The sequence below is a fragment of the Tursiops truncatus genome, chromosome 3 (genome assembly GCF_011762595.2).
Source record: "Tursiops truncatus isolate mTurTru1 chromosome 3, mTurTru1.mat.Y, whole genome shotgun sequence".
Classification (NCBI taxonomy): Eukaryota; Metazoa; Chordata; class Mammalia; order Artiodactyla; family Delphinidae; genus Tursiops; species Tursiops truncatus.
The window spans coordinates 167,910,885-167,924,835 of NC_047036.1; the positions used below are offsets into that span (position 1 = coordinate 167,910,885).

A 13,951-nucleotide genomic window follows, 5' to 3' on the forward strand; every position below is an offset into this window, starting at 1 on the left:
CACACGCACATGCACACACACCGCACCATGGGCTCTAGGCGGTTAGCTCTGCGGAGGGACCAGCTGGGCGGATTTAGCCAGCGCATCTGCCGCCGGAACAGCTGCCGTTGGGGGGGGGAGCGGGGCTGGAGGGGGATATGGGACGAGGGAAAAATCTGTCCGAGGAGAATCGCGTCTGCGCTAACCAGCTGCAGGCTCAGACTGGGGGGACACCCCAAATCCGCCCGGACCCCGGGCCCCTCCCCTGCTGCGGTCGCCCCCACGTGCCTCTGGGGGGAGGGGGCTCGGGGAGGCCCTGACGTCACAGGCGGCTTCAGCCAATCGGAGCTGCCCTTTCCGAGACCCCCAGGAGATTCCCAGGCCGGAGCCGGGACCAGGGGGCGCGACCGAGCAGCTAAGACCCCCAGCCTGGGCTTAAAAGAGGGCCCGGACCTGACTGGGGAAACCAAGGCTGGTACCCTCCAGGAAGGGGGCGCGGGACCCAGCTGACCCCTCCAAGCCTCTGCCCATCCGCCTGGCTCCAGCGCAACCCAGAGAGGGGCATTGGCCGGCGGGAGTCACACAGCAGGGCGGCGAGGCGGGGAGCCCTGATGGGGGGCGCGCAGGCAGCGGGGCGGGGTTTTCCTTCCCCGCAGGCGCCAGGCACCAAGGCCGGGCTTAGCCTCAGCCCATCCCGGGGGACACAAAGGCCGCTTGACCCACTCCAGGTCTCCCCGGGACCCCTCGGACCCGGGGCCGCGGCCTGGACACGCAGGAAGGAAGGTGTTGGTGGCCGCGGGCACCCTCAAAACCCGCCCTGGATTCCTGCGGGTCGGAGCTGGACGGGAGCGCAGAGCTGCCCAACCTGAGCTGAGAAACTGAGGCCCAGAGGGGCGGGGCTTTGCTCAGAGTCACACAGCTTGGAGGGCTCTGCTGGCGCTGGTGACCTCGGGCAAGGCCCTGCCCCTCCCGGGCCTCCTTGGCTCACCCGGCGGGCAAGCTGTGAACTTCCTGCCACCCTCTTCCAGGTCAAGGCTCAGACAGTCAGGAGCCCAGGGCGGGGGAGGGAGCAGCCCGGCCTGACCTTGCCCTGGTCCGGGGCATGAAAGACCCATTCATGACTGCCGAAGCCTGGACGGCAGCTGAGCCGGCCCGCGGGGGTGGAGCCTCCCTCAGGGCCTTTGTCCCGGCGGGTCCCTCTGCTTAGTATACCCTTCCCACCACCCCCTGCACCCCATGTACTCCGCCAGATCTGTCTGTCATCCTTCTATGGCCCCCACATCACCTCGTGGATCTCCTGGGCCGCACAATGTCCCCCATCTATCTCAGCAGGTATCTGTACCTTTGAGTTCGGCAGCCACTGATGCTTCTGTCTCCCCTGCTAGACTGTAGGCAGGAAGCCAGTTTGCCTTGCTGACTGCTCAGTCCAGGACCTGGCACACAGTAGGTGCTCAATAAATGTTTGTTGATGGAATAGGTGGCTGAGGAGCCCAGTCGGGCCAAGGCTGCAAGTGGGAGGGCACAGCACGTGGAAAGGTATAGAGGTGGGAGGGGAATGCAGAGCCTGGACACCAAGCTGAAGTGCTGGGACTTAACAAGCCCCCCATTGCCGGGCTGGCCTCAGTCTCCCCAGGGGGCAGGAGGCAAAGGGGTAGAGTCCAGACAGACACAGGCAGGTGCTTGGCTGATTTGCCTGGGACTCTGGCTCAGCCGGAAAGCTTGTCAGAGCAAAACCACGGGCAGGAAGGCCTGGCTGCTGGCGGAGGTTTGCGGTCGCCAGGACGGCCCCTGGGCAGCTGCCGGGGGCCTGGAAGAACCGGGTTGTCTCCACGGATGCCAGGGAGGCTGCAGGTGGCCCAGGATCCAATGTCCCACTGCGTGTGTGAGCCACTGGGAAGCCACACAGCCTGCCTGAGCACCCAGACTGCTGGGAGCCCTGGGTGGGACTCAGCGGGCAAGGCACGCCCCAAAGGTGCTTAATAACCAAAGGCAAGAGGATTTATGCAAGCTGGTGGACCTCTCTGTGCCTCGGTTTCCCATCTGTGGGAGCCTCGTGCGGCTGCCCTGAGGACTGAACAATGCGATTTATGCATCAAACATAAGCACACAGCAGGTGTGCAAGAATTGTCACTTAGATAAATACACAATAGTAAAACTTTTATGGAGCACCTCCTGTATACTGGAGATGCCAGAGGGACCGGGACAGCGTGCAGCGCAGTGGGGGAGACATACACAGTCACACCCATATGGAGAGGTGCTTTGGACAGAGAGGGACATTGAGGTCCTGAGAGGAGCTCTCTTTCTAAGGTCACAAAGGGGCAGGGAGGTTACAGGGAGGTCTCGGAAACAGGAAGACCAGTTTGTCTTGGAGTCCCAAAGGCAGGGGGCCAGAGTGCTCCCCACCGGCTGAGGGTATGCTGCAGCCCCCTGAGAACCTCTTTTCCCGTCAGGCCCCATGGGCGCTGGGACAGAAAATAGCCAGGGTCTCTGCAGCCAGCTTGCTCTGTTCAAATCCCAGTTCTGCCACTTTCCAACTGGGTGACCTTGGACAAGACGCCCCCCATGCCTCAGTTTCCTTACATGTCTACTGAGTATTGTTTAATATAATGCTTGTGGATTGAATAAATGTCCTCGTATATGAAGAGGGCCATGTAGACCCCCGGAGTTCCTGACGCCGCAGCATCCCCATCATCCCCGCGGATCCGATAGAGGATGGATTCTGGGTATGCGGGACTGGCCAGAATGGACCGAGACAGTAATTTGGGGAAGGGAGCGGCGATCAGGCCCTCCACCGGGACAAAAGCAGGGTACCTTCTCTTAGGTCACTCCTCCACCCTCCACCCCCGCCCCCGCCCCCAGTGCCGCCGGCCGCCCACCTGGCTCCGCCCTCCGTTCCGCGCCGCCTTTGCTCCGGGCCGGGTTTTGCGCGGCTCCGGCCCGGCTTGGTAAGGGGGGGGTTACCGGGTGAGGGGGGGGCGGAGGTGGCAGAGTCGCGAGTCGCAGCGGCGGCCGCGGCGGGCAGAGGAGATGCGGCCGCGGCGCGCCCCCGGTCCGGCCGCCGCGCAGCGCCCCCCCCGGAGCCGACGCCAGCGCGCCGGGGGCCGGGGCTGAGCCCCCTCCCCCAGCGCAGCGCAGCGGGCCCGGGGGCGGGGAGAGCGCGCGCCCCCAGCCCCCCTCCCCACCCCGGGATGCCTGGCTGAGCCGGCCGGGCCGGGACAGGTGCGCGCACGAACCGCCCCCCCCCCACCCGCGCCCTCCCGCCCTCGAGCTCCCTCCCGCGCACTCGCGGCGGCCGCGGCTCCGAGGTAAGCGCCCCGGGGCGTCTGCAAGAGGGGGGGCTGGGGAGGCGCTATCCCGGGGGTGTCTGTCGGCACGCAGCTGGGGGCTGAATTGTTGGCTGGGGTGGCCGGGTCAGGCGCTATAATGGGGGGCCTGGGGGCCCCGCCACTGCGAGGGGAATGGATTAGGGCCGGAGAGGGGGTTTGTGGAGCTCTGTAACGGGAGGATCTGCCGGCAACGCAACTGGGGAGGGGGCTGAATTTTAGGGGGGTCGCAGTATGGAGCGATATAATGAGGGTCCAGTAACAACGCTTTGAAGGGTCTGGATTTGGGCCTGGGGCGCTGAATGAGACTCCATAATGGGGGTGTTTAATGGCACTGCAGCTGGGGGGGCCTGGATTGTTGACTGGGGGCCTGTATGTGGAGCTATAATGGGGGTTCTGTCGGCACCGCAACGGGTGGAGGTTTTGTCCGGGGGGGCCGTAAGAGGCATAATAATGGGGGCTCGCGGCTGCGCCGCTGGGGAGCTGGATTTGGGCCCAGGTGGGGGTTTCAGGGCAGGCAGGGGGCCTGCTGGCCGAGGGTGGGAGGTGGTGCTGGGGGGCGGGGCCCTGGGCGCTAAGTCAAGGGCCCCCCGGGGCTGGTGCGGTGGTCCCGGCGAGGTGAGGCCCCTCCGCCCCACTCCTTGGTCCAGCCGCCGCACCTTGGGCGCCCCTGAACGAGTCCAGGGCCCGGGCCGTGGGGTAGGGGCCGCGGTGGGGGGAGAGAGTCAGGCGGTCCTGTTCCCCCCCCATGCAGTGGGAGCCCAAGGGTTCGGGGCCCCCCAAGAGCTGACAAAGGGACAAAGAAAGCGTCTCTCTCCGAGAGCGCTGGGAGGGGTGGGGGGCGCCGAGTGTGGCCCCCTCCCGTGGGCGCTGATTGGTCTCCAGGGTGGGGGTCACGTGCCCCCTGTCCCGCTCTCCCCCTCGGGGTGCCCTCCGAGTTTGGGGCACCTCCACCCTGCTCTGCCCCTGCCCAGACCTGTAGACGCTGAAGCTGGGAGTTTTTGCAAGCGTCCTGGGGCTGGGGGCGATTCCCAGACCCTCAACCCCTGTTTGGCCCTGTCTGGCTGAGGTCTTTGGCATCCTCCCCCTTGAGGCTGTCATCTTTGACTCCCAGACTGGAGGGGAACTGGGGCTTGGGGTTAGGGGATTGGGCCCTTAAGTTTTGGGGGTCTCTTTTGGTTTTAAGGAGGAAGGGGGGGACTAATGGCTGGGGCTTCAGAAAAGCCCCCCCCAGTTGGCAAAATTGCATTGCTTCATATTTTTCTGGGTTCCCTCAGCTTCTCAAGGGTACAGCGCACTCTCCAACATCAAAGTTCAGTACCCCCGGGGCATCCCTCCCCTACAGACGCTGGCCAGTCCCTTTCCCATATCCTAGTAGATATGTTTTCTCTCAAGGATGAAATTTTGAAATTTTTGAATGTATCTGAGCAATTGCTGAAACTCTATTTAGACAGAGTACAGGGTGTGGGGAGAGGCTGGGAGTCATAGGTGGGGTCAGTATTCTCCTGGGAGGGGGTCCTGAGCTCTTTGGGAAGGTAGCTGGGGGGGTCCCTGTGGCACAGAGGACCTTGGATATTGGGTAGGTGGCAGACTGGCAGGAGACTCGTTAAACTGTAGCGTGTCCACCCTGAACTGGCCCATTCCCAAGAACAAACAGGGAGACTGAGGCCCAGAATGGGTGGAGAGGGAAGCCAGGCCTCTCCACTGCTGGGGCTGTTAGACGGGGTCAAGGGGGAAAGGAGCCTCCACATCTGCTGAAACCCAAAATGCCAGCCCAAAGATTTCCTTGGAAACCCTGGCTCCCCACCCAGCCAACCTGGGCAGGGCAGAAATTAGACCTGGAGCTTCCAACGCCCCACCCCTCTCTAAAAAAAAAAAGCATCATAGAGAAGGCTGGGGCCTGAGAGGAGGGGTGCTGCTGTGTGGCCTCAGACAGGTCTCTAGCCCTCTCTGGGCTGCGATCTCCCCAGAAGGTTTTAGGACCTGAGTGGAGGGAGACAAGGCAGAGAGAGGTCCCAAGGAATACCCTGGATTTGTAACCTCTCCCTCCAGTCCCCACCTGCCTTCTGCCAGGGCTGAGCACCCATGGGGCCTAAGGGTCCTGTCGCCTCCTCTGCTTTGAGGTGAGAGCACGACTCCCAGCGGAGGTATTGAGTCACCAGGGAGGGGCCATTCACTTCTGTCCTCTGGTCAAAGAAGGTGCTGGAGATGTGAGCTGCAGGAGGGTTTGTCATCTGCAGTGGCTGCCCAGGGCTTGAGCCGAGAGTTGCTGGGGTTACCGGGGGCTGGACCAGGAAGATAGAAATCAAACTGTCCTTGCAAAGGTGACCCTGACGTCAGCTGGCGGGACAGGTAAGCTGGGTCCCCCGGGGCTGAAGGATGTGCCAGTCGCTGCCCATCTCCCGGGAAGGAGGGTGTCCCTAACTGACCCTGTGGTGTGGCCCTGTCCTGTGTGCCCAGCCCTTTGCCAGGTGATGATGGGGAACCCAGAGAGGACTCAGCCAGGGTCAGGACAGGTGGAAGCAGGGATGCCAGTGCCAGCATCCCCTGCCTGGAGGAGGGGATGCTGGCACTGGCCTTGAGGGTTGAGAAGGCGGTTGCCAGGAGGCGGGGGGGACAGGGATCCCAGGTGGAGGGAGCAGTGGGGAAAACCACGGAGGGGTGTGTTGGGGGACCCTGAGTGACTGGGCTATTTTAAGGGTGGGAGACAATAAGCAATGAGGCCTGAGAGGTGACAGGGGCCGCGGATGCCAAGCTGGGGAGCAGGCTTTATCCCGAGGGCAATAGGGAGCCATCGAAGATCTTAGAGCAGGGGAGGGAATGGGCCGCGTTTCAGACCTTGAGCAGCCGTGGGGAAGGATAGCTACCAGGAGACAGGTTTTCCAGAATGCTGGAAAAATGTTTAGGATACAGTGATTCCAAAATTCTAAGCCATTTAAGGGGCTGCAGATTCTCAGACTGATTCATCCAAGACCCAGTGGTGATTGGGGTTGACCGTGGGTGGGGCCTCATTTAGCAGAAACAGGGACACTGAGGCTCATGGCAGCCTGGGAGGGGGCCCCGGCCGCCTGCCCCACATCCCGTGGTCCAATTATCTAGGAGGCGGCTTCAGGGGACAGACCCACACGCCAGATACCCCCACCATTGTGATCGGTGTAGGTTTGGCTTGCCAGAGCCAGGGTTTGATGTGTGGCCTGAGAGGTCTGGGCCTGAGCCACATAATTCTCTCTTATTATCACAGTCGTTCATCACCTGCCCTTGAGGGATGTCCAGATGAAGTGGCAGGCATTAGAATGTGCTAAGGAGGTGACTTGGGAGGCCAAGGACCCCCTCTTCCATCTCTTTGGGCAGGGGTACAGGGGTGGCCCCCTACCAGCCACCCTTGAAGCTCCTTCGCTGGCCCCAGGGTCCAAAGGTGGTAGCCCCAGGGTCCAAAGGTGGTAGCCCCAGGGCCTGCTGGGAGGGAAGCCCAGTCTAGTGAGGACTACATTTCCCAGGGTGCATTTTGTCCCAGGCTGAGCCTGCCTTCCAAGGGCTGACCTAGGAGAGAACTTCCCAACTGCAGGATCCCAGAGAGGATTGTGGGTACATGGGTTTTCAGGAGGGCCCGGGGGAGACCTGGTCCAGAGTGGTAGGGAAGGTCAGTCACTAAACAGATGCTCCCAGTGGCCTCTGTGTGCCTGGCCCTGGGCTGGGTGATGCTGGGATCGCAGAGAGGGAGATTTAGCTCTAGTGCCTGGTTGGCCCTCAAGGGTCTTCCAGGCTCAGGGAGGGGAAACAGGCAGACCCTGGCCCTCTTGGCTACATGGGATCAGAGTTGGGGCAAAATGGGGCTGAGGAAATCTGGCTCTTCCCAGTGGATCAGAGAAGAGGCATCGAGGATGGGCATTGCCTCTAGGACCATGACGGATGTGTAGGAGTTCACCAGGGGGAAGCGACATGTTTTCTGATAGTTTCAGAACCTTCTCCCTTTCCTGAAGGCCCAGTAAGAATCCCCTGGGGCAGTTGAGACAGCCCCTCTGAATTTTTGCCTTTAGAGATTGCCACAACAGTTGGGTCAGACTTACCTGGGTTGGAATTCATCTCTTCATTCACTCACTCCCTCATGCCCCCTCTCTAAGCCTCAGTTTCCCCATCTGTGAAACATGGATGCTATTCTCTCTCCCTTAGGGTTGAACATTTAAACAAGAGGATGCAGGGAAAGTGCCAGGTCTGGACCTGTTCTTTTCTTACTCTGGAAAAAGGAATAATTTTGAAAAGCAGAAGCTTGTGGCCTCTGGTCCTGATCTCATTGAGAGCTGTGGGGTCTTTGCTCTCATTTCATGAGTTGACAGATATTTAATGACTGCCTACTACGTGCCAGGTGCTGGGAACCCAGCAGTGACCAAGGCAGACCAGGCCCTGTCCTTGCCAAGCTCACACTAGATGGGAACATGGACACTAACTCAGGAAAGAAAGTGAATCGAGTATAACAAGTGCCCCGAGGAATGACACTGAGAAGGGCGGGGCTGTTTTCACTGATGATGTCAGGGAGGGTGTCTCTGAGGAGGTGGTGTTTGAGCTGAGACCTGGAAAATGAAAAGGAGCCAGTCATGCAGAGAACTGGAAGAGCCTTCCGGGCAGAGGGCACAGCCCATGCAAAGGCCCTGTGGCAGGACCATGCACGGTGTGTTGGAGGAACAGTGAGGAGGCCCCTGTGTCTGGAGCAGAGGGAGTGAGGGGGAGAGAGGGAGGAGGGGAGGGCAGGGAGTGGACGGCGCAGGTCATGCAGGTCCCTGTGGGCCACAGAGAGGACTTGGACTTTTATCCCACTGAGGTGGGAGCCCTGGAGGACTCTGGGCAGAGGAGAGGCGGGGCCTGACTTAAGCGCTCACAGGCGCCTTTGGCTGCTGCAGGGAGCAGACTGTGAGCAGCAAGGGCCAGAGCTGGGGGACCAGGGTGGAGGCGTCTGCGCTGGTCCAGATGAACCATGATGGGGGCCAGCCAGGGTGAGGCAGTAGAGGGGAAAAGAAGTGGGTGGATCAGGATAGATTTTGGGCTTACTAGATGTGGGGGACTGACAGCCCCTTTCTCTGGGGGCACATAGTGCTAAGGTTAAGAGTGTGGTGTCTGGACCATATAGCCTGGGTTCAAAAACCAGTCTGGCCTTTTCCTAGCTGTGCAACCTTGGGCATATTACTTGCCCACTCTGGGCTGCCTGCAATTCCTCACCTGTAAAATGGTGAGGAAACCCCTCCTACCTACCCCACCAGTACTTTCTGCAAAGCCCTTTGCACAGGGCTTGGAACACAATAGGAGCTCTATAAATGTTTGCTGTTATTTCCCTTTGAATGTCTAAGTCCCAGGGTCTGGGAAGAAATGAGGCACAGATTGGGGTTGCAAATTCCCCGAGGTCACCCAGCAAAACGGGGGCCCCTGTCCCCTCGCCGTTTTGCTCCATTGATGCACAGTTCTCACGCCCCAGCCCCCAGAACCCACGTCACTCTGCCAGCATCTCCACCATTCCTGAGCCCTGACTCACCAGGACTTGTGGTCCTCTAGGACCCCAGGACCCATTTCCCGCCTTTGTCTTCTTCAAGTTCATCGCCAGGTCTTCCGTTCCCAGCAGCACTTGGCAGGGCCCTGCCTGCCTCCCGCCCAGCATCGCTCAGCGGTGTCCCCCTCCAGACCTGCCTTTCTGGTCTCATCCCACTTGGGGATCCCTGTGGCCTCCCAGACAGGGCCTCTAGAGAGGGACAGTGACTGGGGCACTTCTGGTTGGGAGGACCAGCCTCGGGGAGAGGAGGGCTCCCAGAACCCCAAGTGAGAGGGGCCGGGCTCACCATCTTCTGCTTCCTCCAGATTGAGGACCCCAAGGGCAGGGACCAGATCTGTTTGCCCTCCCTACAGTGGAGCCCCCTAGAGCCGAGCCTTACTCCCCTCTGTCTCCCAAAGCTGGGTCCCAAGAGCAGCACCCTGCTCTTCTGTGTTTCCTCCAAATTGTGGTTGAGACCAGGGTACGTTTGCCCCCAGGCCGGCTCAGGGCCCCCCACTTGGGAATCTGTGGGTTCCTGACCCCCAGCTCCCACCGCCATCCCAGATTCCCTAGGAGCCCCCAGCCCCCTCGAGTGGCTCCCTCCCAGGCCCCCTAATTACCCGCTGGGTATAAATGACACTTTAATTTCCTCGGAATGGTCGCCGCATCACCAAGAAAGAAGCGCCCCCCTTCCCCATTCCTAATTACAAGTTGCTGCTTCCGATTTGCCTCCTGGCAGCCCAATTTCCAAACAGTGATTAAAATTAATTACCCAGGAGTGCCCCCTGTCTGTCTGGCTGGGAGCCCCGGGGACCTGTCCATGTCCCCCACTCAAGGTCCTGCTTCTGACACCTGGTCTCCCCACTGGCTCTCTGAGTGGCCTGGCACTGGGGCAGCCTCTCTCTGGGTCTCTGCTTGCGTATCTGCAAGATGTGCAATTAGGCTGTGCAGCCTCGTTGACAGATGGCACATTGTGGGCACTCGGTAAATGACAGTAAGAGGCAGTTTAGCCACGTGGCCTGGGTTCGAATCCCAACTACACCCTTCTGTGCTGTGAGACCTTGGCCAAGTGTCTTAACCTCTCTGAGCCTGAGTTTTTCCCTCTGTGAAATGGGGATAATGGTGCTGGTCACTGCCTCATAGGGTTGGCGTGGGCAGGAAACCAGTTCAAACATGTGAAAGTCTTGGTCGAGCAGCTGGCACACAGTAGGGGCTTCATCAAATTTTAGCTTAAATCCCTGCCCTGCTGGGCTGCTGTGGGGTGCACCAGGGAGTCGACTCGGGTACTCTGAGCACCATCCTCTTTAAACGAGATGCTCAGCATTAATTGGGTGCTTACTGCATGCCCGGCTCTGTGCATGGTCCCGGTCAGGGCTGAATCCCCGGCCATGTTGGCACACGGTAGGTGCTCAGGAAGTCTGGAATAAACAGATCTTTGTAGCTCTTTCATAAATTGGATCTTTTTGTGGGACATTCATTCAGCCGGTATTTGTTGAGTGCCTACTGTGCACCAGACCCCTTGACCCCATGGAGCCAATGTTCTCATCCCTGATTTACAGAGGCAGAAGCAAACCCAGAGAGGGGAAGGATGTAACCCTGGGCCGCACAGCAGTCAATAGTTTATTAAGCACCTACTATCTGGAGCTTATTTACCCATCATGATAACCCGTTGGGGATGGTTATCGTGCTCAAGTCACTGATGGGGAAGCTGAGGTTCCGGGAACCAAGAGCACAGGGAGGAAGGCTGAGGACCAAGAGGATGTGCTGGCCGCCTCCCAGGCTGGGGAGGGATGAGTTAACCAGCGTGGTGCGAACGTTGCGGGGCGAGGGAGCCCCTCTCCTCAGCGCCCCCGTGGCCTGGGCCCCAAGGGACTCCCTCGGGCTACTCTGCCAAGTTCCTAGACAGCCCCAGAGCCCGGCTGGGCTGCGCTGGGGGCAACTGAGGCAGGTGGAGGAGGCAGCTGTAAGCAGAGCTGGTAACTAGACCTGGACGACGCAGGGGCCCGGCTGCCTCTCCAGGTTACTCGATCCCCTCGGGGACGCCGGGCCCCGGAGCTGGAATCCTGGGGCGGCTGGGCTGACAGGAGCTCCTTCCATGGAACTGGAGACGGGCATCCCGCCCCCATCCTTACCACGGCAGATGGAGAAACAGGGGCTCCGAGCCTGGCCTCGGGTCACTGAGTCACCTGCTGTGGTATGGAGAGGCCCAGAGAGGGCAAGCTGCTGGCCCAAGGTCACCCAGCAAGGTCATTTCACAGAGAGTAAACACGTGTGCCAGGCCTTGTTCTAGTGCCTTATTTTACAGATGAGAAAATTGAGGCTCTATGTCTTGTCTGGAAAAGGGGGAAAGTCCCAGGGCTCCTCTCTTATGATATGGCAGCCTCCCCGCCCATCGGCATCTTCTTGCTGTTCCTCTGATGGTTCCAGCCTCCAGGGCTTTGCCTTTTCAGTTCCCTCTCCAGGAGGTCCCCTGACCACCAGCCAAAGCAGCCCCTTTGCCATCACTCTCCATCATTCTCTGCATTTTCATCTTCAGGCTTCGATATTATTGTCAGAAGCTGAGTTCTGTTTTCTGGTAATGCGTGTACCCCTCTCTCCCCACTGGACTGGGAACCCCCCAAAGGCAGGGCTTTGCAACTGTCTTGGCCATCGCTGCGGCCCCATGCTGGGAACAGTGTCTGGCACACAACTGGTGCTCAGTAATTGCTCATCCAATGAGTGAATGAATAGCTTCCAATTTGGGGTACAAAGAGCCAGAGCTGGTCACAGATGCTCCCAAATTGGTGAGGTTGGGTGGAGCTGAGGGCGGGGTCATGGCTGGGGGAGCCCGGGGAAACGGAGCTCCCCAGGGAAGGCAGTTAGAGAAGGCTTCCTGGAGGAGGGGGCATCCCCGTGTAGACTTTTTTTGGGGAGGAGGGGGCTGCACCTCACGGCATGCGGAACTGCCCCGATCAGGGATCGAACCTATGCACCTGCCATGGAAGCATGGAGTCTTAAACACTGGACTACCAGGGAAGTCCCGGGACTCAGCATTTATAACCGCTCCCAAGTGAGGCTGCTGCTGCTGGTGGTCCGAGGACCATATTCGAAGTAACAGAGGGTCTAAGAGGACCCTTTGAGAGTGTGACATTGGACCCCAGGTGGGAGGTGGGTGGGAGGGAAGGGGTTGCTAGTCCAGGGAGTGGGGGTGGAGACCTGAACTAAGGAGGGAGCCATGTGGGTATCTGAGAGAAAAGGCTTTCAGGAGTGAGGAACAGCCCGTGCAAAGGCCCTGGGGCAGGACCGGGCCTGGTGTGCTGGAGGAACAGTGAGGAGGCTCACGTGTCTGGAGCAGAGTGAACGAGGGGGAGAGAGGAAGGAGAGGACGACAGGGAGGGGACAGGGCAGGTCGCGCAGGGTCTTGTGGGCCCCAGGAGGACTTGGATTTTTACTGGGAGGGAGGTGGGAGCCTTGGAGGGCTGTGGGCAGAGGAGGGGCGGGGCCTGACTCGGGTGCTCACGCGCGCCCTCTGGTGGCGGCTGCGGGGAGGACAGACTTTGGGGATGAAGGGTGGGAGCTGTGGACCGGGTGGAGGGGACCGTGGGGTCCAGGCAGGAGATGCTGGGGGCCGACCAGGGAACAGACTAGAGAGGGGTGAGAATTCTGGATGAATTTGGAAGACCCCACAGGACTCGCTGGCATTGGATGTGAGGGTGAGAAAAGAAGGGGCCGGTGCTGAAGGGAGCTGGTGGGGGTGTGACTCCCAGGTGGGGCCTGAACCATTAGCGGAGACAGGGAGCCTGTCCGTCAATAGATAAATTTGGTCTATGCGTTCAGCACCATTCCGGTGAAAATCCCAACATGTTTTATGTTTTATGTTATTTGTTTTGGAACTTACCAGCTGATCCTAAAATGTATGCTGAAGCCCTGGGGTAGCCCAGGTAGCCCTGGCCAGGTGGGAAAAAATGTTCCAGAAGGAAATTTGAACTTTTGACGAAGTTAGAGTAGCTAAGGCCATATGGTACCTGGGAAGGTCGATGGGAGGGCGAAGCCAGGTGGCCTGGGGGGAGTTTCCATCCCTGCCTCAGTTTCCTCATCTGTATAGTGGGACTGTACCAAGGCTTGGAGTGATGGTTGGGAGGTCAGGCAGAGAGGCCGTGCCACAGCGCGAGCCCTCCCGGCTGGGGGTGGACCTCTGTCTCTTTATGACCGTCCCTCCCACCCCCATGTTCATGGATGCACGTCTCCAGGGCTGCAGGCAGGCAGACACATGGGTGCCCTGCACGCCAAGGGGTGCACACGCTGGCCACGCAGCCCCGGGGTTGGGAGGTAGTGCGGCTCCCAGTGACCAGGTGCCAGGGCCGGCGGTGGGGCCACTTCCAGGCAGGTGGGCACCGGACAGCTGCTGGCAGAGACGCCTCGAGTTTCATGGAGAGAAGCAGATGGTCTTGGAGGGGCGGGAGAGGTGCCACCTCTCCGATAACCCAGGTCAGGGGGTAAACTGAGGCCAGGGGCAGTGGGTTGGCCCCGACGTGACCCAGACTCCCCCAAAGAGCATGTGGGGTTCAGCTCTGCATGATTGTCAAACTAACAAATGTCGATTGAGCGGGTTTCAGTCTTGGCTCCACTGTTTCCATTTGGGCAAGTGACTTCGCCTCTCTATGCCTCAGTTTCCTCATCTGTGTAAGGGGCACAGCACCCACCTCTCCGATGTGTTGTGTGGATCAAATGAGTTCATTTAAGTCCTTAGGACGGTGCCTGGCACATCCCAAGTGCTTGGTGTTTGCTACTTTTATTCTTTATTGAGCTTCTACTGAATGCCAGGCCTTATGCTGGGCAGTGGGGACACAGTGGTGGCCAAGACAGACTCAGTCCCGCCCTCTCGGGGAGCTCAGAGTCCAGTGGGGAAGATGAACAGTTAACCAGGCATTTGGAAGATAGGGTGAGCAGGGCCCTCCGGCACAGGCGGGCAGGAGCCCAGAGGAAGTCAATCCGGGCTGATCTGGGGAGTCTTCCTGGAGGAGATGTCTGAGACCTGACGAGCGAGCGTGTTCACCAGGTTACTGGGAGCAGGAGGAAGGTGTTCCAAGCAGAGGGAACAGCATGTGCAGATCCTCAGAGGTGGAGATGGAAGGGAGGGGACTTCATTTCAAGG

The 13,951-nt window shown here is 59.8% G+C and overlaps 1 protein-coding gene across 1 annotated transcript in view; it reads left to right on the plus strand.

Annotated features, from left to right (window-relative positions):
* The first annotated feature begins 2,992 nt into the window (after positions 1 to 2,992).
* The window catches only part of SEMA6B (semaphorin 6B), a 31,726-nt gene continuing 20,767 nt past the window's right edge, over positions 2,993 to 13,951 (plus strand). The window contains exon 1 of the mRNA XM_033854628.2: positions 2,993 to 3,284. The gene's annotated coding sequence lies outside the window, so the exon portion shown is untranslated. The remainder of the gene's footprint in view (positions 3,285 to 13,951) is intronic.